Genomic DNA, 8121 nt, shown 5'->3' with positions numbered 1-8121 from the left:
AGAGGTATACAGGCTGTGGAAACAGGGGGTATCTACCAAGAAGAAGGAGTATACCTCCCTGGCTCACACTTGCAGGAAGTCAGTAAGGAAGACCAAAGCAGGATTAGAATTTAGGCTGGCAACAAAAATTAAGGACAACAAAAAATCCTCCTTCAGGTATATAGGGAGCAAAAGGAAAGCGCAGGGTCATATTGGACCCCTACAGGACAAACTAGGGTAAATGGTGACAGAGAGTGGGGGACAAAGCTGAGCTCTCCATTGAGTTCTTTGAATCTGTATTTCTAGACACAGACCAAGACAAATCTCCCAATTGGATCACAGATAGACACAGGAAGGACACCAGCCCACCACTGTTAGCAGAGACTTAGTGAAGGGGCACTTGGAGGGCCTGGATGTGTTCAAATCAGTGGGCCCGGATGAACTTCATCCAAGGGTGCTGAAGAAATTGGCCAGCATTATAGCAGAGCTGCTGACAGGGCTGTTTGAGCACTTATGGTGTTCCAGTCAGGTCCCAGAGGACTAGAAAAGAGCCAATGTGGTTCCTATTTTCAAGAAGGGAAGGATGGGGGAACCAGGAAACTATAGGTCAGTTAGTCACACCTCTATCCTTGGGTAAACTCTGGAAAAAATCATTAAGGATAACATTTTGTGAGCCCAGCAGAGGAAATAATGCTGAAAGGAAATCAGCCCAGATTCACTGCAGGTAGATCCTGCCTAACTAAACTTGTTTATTTTTATTAACAGGTCACAAAAATGCTTAGATGCACAAGTCAAGGTAGATGTCATCTACCTAGACTTTAAGAAGGCCTTTGATACAGTATCTCATTCTGTTCTCATAAATAAATGGACAGGCTGTGATGTAGATGATTACACGGTCAGGTGGGCAGCAAATTGGCGTAGGGGATGCACCCAGAGAGTGGTGGTGGATGAGTTGTTATTAACCTGGAAAGATGTGGGCAATGGAGTCCCACAAGACTCAGTTCTTGGACCGGTGCTATTCAATGTATTCATCAGTGACTTGGATGAGGGTGTGGAGAGCACCTTGTCCAAGTTCACAGATGATACCAAATTATGGGGCAAAGTTAACATACCAGAGGGTAGGGAATAGATTCAGGCAGATCTGGACAGGTTGGGAAAATCGGCAGAACGAAATAGGGATGTAGTTCAACAAAGACAAGTGCAAAGTGCTGCACCTGGGAAAAAAGAACCACCAACACACAAGCTGGGGAGATGACCTTCTCAGCAGCACAGCAGTGGAAAGGGATCTTGGAGTCACAGCTGACTCCAAGATAAACGTGAGTCATCAATGTGATGAACTGACCAATAAGGCTAACTGCACTTTATCGTGCATTAGCAGATGCATGACGAACAGGTCCAGGGAGGTGATGCTTCCCCTCTATGTGGCATTGGTCAGGCCACAGTTGGAATACTGCATCCACTTTTGGGTGCCACACTTCAAGAGGAATGCAGAGAATCTGGAGAGAGAGGAGGGCCACTCATATGGTCAGAGGCCTGCAGGCAAGGCCCTACTAGGAGAGGCTGAGGGACCTAGATCTCTTCAACCTTCACAAGAGAAGGCTGAGAGGTCATCCTGTGGATGCTTATAAATTCATCAGGGCAGGGCAGCAGGGAATAGGAGATGCTCTATTTACTAGGGCACCCCCTGGAGTAACTCGGATCAATGGCCACAAATTGACGGAGTGCAGATTTAGGTTGGACATTAGAAAGAACTTCTTCACAGTAAGGGTTGCCAGAACCTGGAATGGGCTTCCAAGGGAGGTGGTGCTCTCCCCTACCTTGGGGGTCTTCAAGAGGAGACTGGACAAGAACCTAGCTGGGGTCATCTGACCCCAGCCCTCTTTCCTGCCCAGGGCAGGGTGTCAGACTCGATGACCTCTGAGGTCCCTACTGACCCTAACATCCATGAATCTATTAATCTATTTAGGGCTGCGATTTCAGTCTAAAATGTTTTCAACTCCAAGTTAAATGGAAATCAGATGTCACTAAAAACAAAAGCAAACAACCAGAAAAGGACTTGCTCCCAGAGCCTTGCATCCAGGATTTGGCTAAAAGGATCCCAAAACTTGACCAGCCCTCCGACCACTATCCCATGCTCCTCATCCATGTGGGCACAAATGACATGGCCAGGAACAATCCTGGCCAGGTCATGAGAGACTACAGGGCTCTGGGGACTGGCCTCAAGGGCCCAGGGACACAGGTAGTTTCATAGTTTCATAGCTGTAGGGTCGGAAGGGACCTTGACAGATCATCAAGTCTGACCCCCTGCCATGGCAGGAAAGAGTACTAGGGTCAAACAACCCCAGCAAGGTGTTCATCTAGCCTCCTCTTAAAGACCCCCAGGGTAGGAGCCAGCACCACTTCTCTTGGAAGTTGGTTCCAGATCGTAGCTGCCCTGACAGTGAAGTAGAGCCTCCTGATGTCTAGTCTAAATCTACCCTCTGCCAGCTTGTGACCGTTATTTCTTGTCACTCCTGGGAGTACTCGGAGGAACAGGGACTCCCCCAATGCCTGCTGGTCCCCTCCAACTAGCTTGTAAATGGCCACTAGGTTTCCCCTCAGCCTTCTCTTGTGGAGGCTGAACAGGTTCAGGTCCCCTCGACCCCCTGCATAGGCAGGAAAGAGAGCCGGGGCTCGATGATCCCAGCTAGATGCCTATCTAACCTCCATTTGAAGACCCCCAGGGAGCACCACCTCCCTTGGGAGCCCGTTCCAGACCTTGGCCACTCTAACTGTGAAGAAGTTCTTCCTAATGTCTAGTCTAAATCTGCTCTCTGCTAGCTTGTGGCGATTATTTCTTGTAACCCCCGGGGGCGCCTTGGTGAATAAAACCTCACCAATTCCCTTCTGTGCCCCCGTGATGACCTTATAGGCAGCCACAAGGTCGCCTCTCAACCTTCTCTTGCAGAGGCTGAAGAGGTCCAGATGCCCCAGTCTCTCCTCATAGGACTTGGCCTGCAAGCCCTTAACCATACGACCCTCTCCATGTTGTCCACATCCCTCCTGACGTGTGGCACCCAGAACTGGACACAGTACTCCAACTGACCAGTGTCACATAGAGGGGAAGGATCACCTCCTTGGACCTGCTTGAGATGCATCTGTGGATGCATGACAAGGTGCGGTTGCCCTTCCTAACCGCGTGCCCACACTGTCAGCCCATGTTCATTTTGGCATCAATAATGACTCCAAGATCCTTTTCTGCCTGTGCACTGACGAGAAAGAAGCCTGTAGGTATGCTGCTGGTTCTTCATCCCCAGGTGCAGTACCTTGCACTTGTCAGTGTTGAAACCCATCCTGTTCTCATCCGCCCACCCCTGTAAGCTTTCTAGGTCTGATTGCAGCCTATTCCTCCCTTCTGGCATGCCCACTTCCCCCCAGATCTTAGTGTCATCTGCGAATTTGAACAGGGTGCTTTTTACCCCCTCGTCCAAATCGCTGATGAAGATGTTGAACAGTGCAGGCCCAAGGACTGAGCCCTACAGAACCCCACTGCCAACATCCCTCCAGGTTGAAAATGACCCTCCCACCACCACTCTCTGGGTGCAGCCCTCCAGCCACTTAGTGACCCATTTGACTGTGTAGGTGTCGACACCATAGTCCCCTAGTTTTTTAATGAGAATGGGGTGAGAGGCAGTGTCAAAGGCCTTCCTGAACTCCAGGAAGACTACATCCACAACGACACTTGTGTCCAAGTCTTTTGTGACCTGGTTATAGAAGGTCATCAGGTTGGTCTGACAGGACCTACCTCTAATGAACCTGTGTTGGTTGCCCCTAAGCCTCCTCTCCCCTGCTGGCCTGTCATGGACATGCACTATGATAATTCTCTCAAAAAGCTTACCCAGGATAAAGATAAGACTAACTGGCCTTGGTCCTCCCAATTGCCAGTCACAGGTACAGAAGGGATAGGTGCATAGAAAAAATAAACAGAAGACTCCAGCATCAGTGCTACTGTGAAGGCTTCGGCTTCTTCAACCATGGCACACACCTCCGGGACTATGGCCAGTTGGGAGGGGATGGCATCCACCTTACGCCAAAGGAGAAGAAGCTTTTCTCAGCTAGAATGACAGACATCCTGGATAGAGCTATAAACTGAGATCGCTCAGTGATGGGCCATCAACCACTAAAAAAAGCCCCAAAAATGGCAACCTCAAAACCAGCATCCCAGAGTACAATAGGAAGCTTTCTCTGATACCAGACATTGCACAAGTTATTCCACAGCTCACCTGAAAGCCTATGGCCTCCAATGGCAGGCTTACTTGCCTGTACACTAACACCAGAAGCATTGGAAACAAGCAGGAGGAACTACCCCTCCTACTAACCAACAACCAAGATGATCTCATAGGGATCACAGAGACCTAGTGAGACTGCACCTATAACTGGACCACAGGCATAGGGGGATACACCCTGTATAGGAGGAATTGTGTTGGGAAGAAGGGCGATAGAGTTGCTCTCTATATGAACATTACACCTCCCTAGAAAAGAAGATTGGAAACAAAGAAGAGTGACTTGAGTTTCTCTGGAATAAGATATGGGGAGAGCACAGAGAAGGGGATTTGACTGTAAGAGTTTATTACAGACCTCCAAACCAAGAGGAACAGCTTGACCAGGAATTCTCTGGAGAACTGGCAGAGGCTCTCAGAACATAATCATCATGGGTGATTCCAACTACCCAGGCATCTCGTGGGATAAGCACTCAGCTAGATCTGATCACTCACAAAGCTTCCTCACTTCTGTTGAGGAGCTCTAACACAACAAATCTAAGGGTCAACCAGGGAAAAGGCATTCCTAGACTTGGTTCTGGCCAAAGGGGACTATCGAATCAGCAACCTGAGGATTGAAGGGAAACTGGGCAAGAGTGACTATGAGATGATCACTTCCTCCATCTGCTGTAAGGCATGGAAATTGGTCAGTAAGGTAGAAACCCTTGATTTTAGGAAAGCTGACTTCCACAAGCTTAGGGGATTGGTTGGTGAGGCTCTGTGTGACCATGGGCTAATGAGGAAGGGAGTACAAGGTGCATGGTTGCTCCTTAAGGAAGTGATCCTAAAAGCTCAAAGGAAATCCATTCCATTTCATAAGAAAGGCAGCAAAAGTGCTGGGAGACCCCGTTGGCTAAACAGGGAAATCATGGACCTCCTGAAATTAAAATGAGAAGCTGTGAAGGAGTGAGAGAGAGTAAACAAAAGCCCTGAGGTGCCTTACATGCTGGGCATGGGAGGTCAGGAGAAGAAAAGCAGCCAGCAGCAGCAGACAGGGAATGTGAAAGCAAGCAGCACTTACAGCATGGAGGGCCAGCAGGCTGCAGCTGCAGCTGCGGAGACCAGAAGGGAAGAGAAGCAATCACCACACTTCTGGAGCAGCAAGCCACAGAGAGAGCGTCCCAGTAGGCAAGTGTTGTGAAGCCTACCAGAGCAGCACTGTGGTTGTGATCCTGAGAAGGAGACAGGCAGAGGCTTCTGATAATCCCTGGAGTGGAGTGACAGCTGAGGATCTGGGGGAGAGGCCATAAGAATTGCTGTTTTCAGGTTAGGGCTTCGCTGCACATGGGAGACATCCCACTGGGACTGTGAATGCTCACGAGTAAGCTGGGGCAGACCTATGCAGAACAGTGACTGGATTAACTGATTTTTTTCATCGTGATTTGGACATGAGAGACTGACCCCAGGTGAAGGGGACATGGACTGAGGCTGACAAAGAGACTGAGAGTGCTTGGGTTTTGCTTTCTCTTTTTTTTGGGGGGGGGGGGGGATATTTGAGTGCGGGCCAAGGCCAGCCCTGGAAGGGTATGCATCTAACTAAAGCCGACAGTCACCCTGGTGGCTGAGGGCAGAACAATAGACCAACAGATCAGGACAATAAAGCACAAACCAAATACAGATTGGCAATTGGAATCAAGGACAACAAAAAGTAGATATGTAAGAAGTTGGAGAAAAAAAGAAGGGAAGCATTGGGCCCCTGATGAATGAAATGGGATGGCTGATAACCAACAGTCAGGACAAAACCAAACTCCTGAATGAATACTTCAGATCAGTATTCCATCAGTCCAAGGGAATTAGCCTGCTTGACAGAGTACAGGATGATCATGGTGGGGGCAGCTACCCTCCCATAGTTGGCATTGATCTTGTGTGGAAGCACCTACAAAAGCTAAATATCTACAAGTCAGCAGGACCAAATGAACTACACCCGAGGGTGCCAAAAGAACTGGCAGATATCATTGTGCATCCTATGGCAAAATTATTTGAAGACCCATGGTGCTCAGGAGAAGTTCTAGAAGACTGGAAGAAGGCCAATGTGGTGCCTATCTTTAAGAAAGGGAGAAAGGAGGACCTGGGAAATTACAGGCCAATCAGTTTGACATCGATCCTTAGTAAAATCCTGGAGAAAATTATCAAAAATCCATTACAGACATGCTAGCAGAAGGCAGTATTCTGAAGGACAGCCAACATGGCTTCATTATGGCCATGTCTTGCCAGACCAACCTCATTTCCTTCTATGATCAGGTCACTCACCACCTGGATAAGGAAAATGAGGTTGATGTTATATACCGGGACTTCAAAAAGGCCTTTGATTTGGTCTCCCACTAAATCCTCATGAAAAAAACTGGGAAAATGCAGCCTTGACTACTTTACAGCCTGGTGGCTAGGTAACTGGTTCCATGGTAGGTCCCAGAGGGTACTGATTGACAGAGATGAGTCATCATGGTGGAGGGTGACCAGTGGCATCCCTCAGGGTTCAGTACTCAGAACAGTGCTTTTCAACATGTTCATCAATGATTTGGATTTGAGTATTAAAAGGAAATTGGCAAAATTCCCTGATGTCACCAAACTATGGAGGAGTGTGGTCATGCTTGAAGACAGGCTGGCAATACAGGCCAACCTGGACAGGCTTGTGAGTTGGTCAGAGCTCAACCTGATGTTGTTTAATATGGAGAAATGTCAAGTGCTCCATCTGGAGAGAAATAATCTACAACAAACTTACAGGCTTGACACTGCTATGCTTGCTAGCACCACATCTGAACAAGATCTGGGTGTTGCAATAGACAACAAAATGAACATGAGCCATCAATGCAATGCTGTAGCTGGAAGAGCAAATCAAACACTGGCATGCATCTACCAAGGCATCTTGAGCAAGGCTAAGTCTGTCATCCTCCCGCTCGCCTCGGCCTTGATGAGACCACAGCTGGAGTGCCATGAATCACACATGCCCCTGGAGGCTGCGAGAGCATGGCAACCAACCTCAGGCAGTGGTGGTGGTGGCAGGGACATGGTGGCGGTGAGTGGGGAGCTCCCACAGGCAGTCGCAGTGGTGTTGGCGGTGGCAGGGGGAGTGATGAGTGCCAACCGGCAGTCAGCAACCACCCACAGATGCCACCAGCAGTGTTGGTGGTGCTTATTTCAGGGGGTGTACCGCCAATCTCAGGGGTTGCATGGGCACCTGTATGCACCCCCTATGTGTTGCCAATGTGGAATACTGCATCCAGTTCTGGGTGCTGTCCTTCAGGAAGGATGTGGAAAAGTTCAAGAGAGTCCAAAGGAAGGCCATGTGCATGACTGGAGGCCTGGAGACCAGGTCATATGAGGAGAGGCTGAAAAGCTTGTGACTGTTCAGCCTGGAGAAGAGAAGAATCAAAGGGGACTTGGTGGCAGCCTATAAGTATATCAAGGACATACATCAGGGCCCAGGGGAGCACCTCTTCACCAAGGTCCCCCCAGGGGAGGACAAGAAATAATGTGCACAAGCTGACTGAGGATCGCTTCAGGCTAGACATAAGGCCAAACTTCTTTACAAGTCAAGTACTGAGGGATGAAACAGGCTCCCCCCAGAGGTGGTACAGTCATCCACCCTGGCGATTTTCAAAAAGCATTTTGATACCCATCTTGCTGGGGCTATCTGCAGGATGGCTGGACCCGATGACCCGTAATGTCCCTTTTGTGCGGGCTGGGAGCGATCCAGGCCCTTTTTCGCGCCGCGTGGGATGTGGCCAGCAGCCCAGGCACGCTGGGTCGGAGAAAACAGGCGACACGCTAGAATTAGGCACGGACGCTTAATGGTTGATTCAAGATTGTTTACTTACACCGAAGATGGTCGCGGTGTAGGCTGGAC

This window comes from Alligator sinensis, unplaced genomic scaffold (genome assembly GCF_000455745.1).
Source record: "Alligator sinensis unplaced genomic scaffold, ASM45574v1 scaffold46_1, whole genome shotgun sequence".
Lineage (NCBI taxonomy): Eukaryota > Metazoa > Chordata > Crocodylia > Alligatoridae > Alligator > Alligator sinensis.
The sequence above is the reverse complement of the archived record's forward strand: the minus strand, read 5'-3'. Positions refer to the sequence as shown.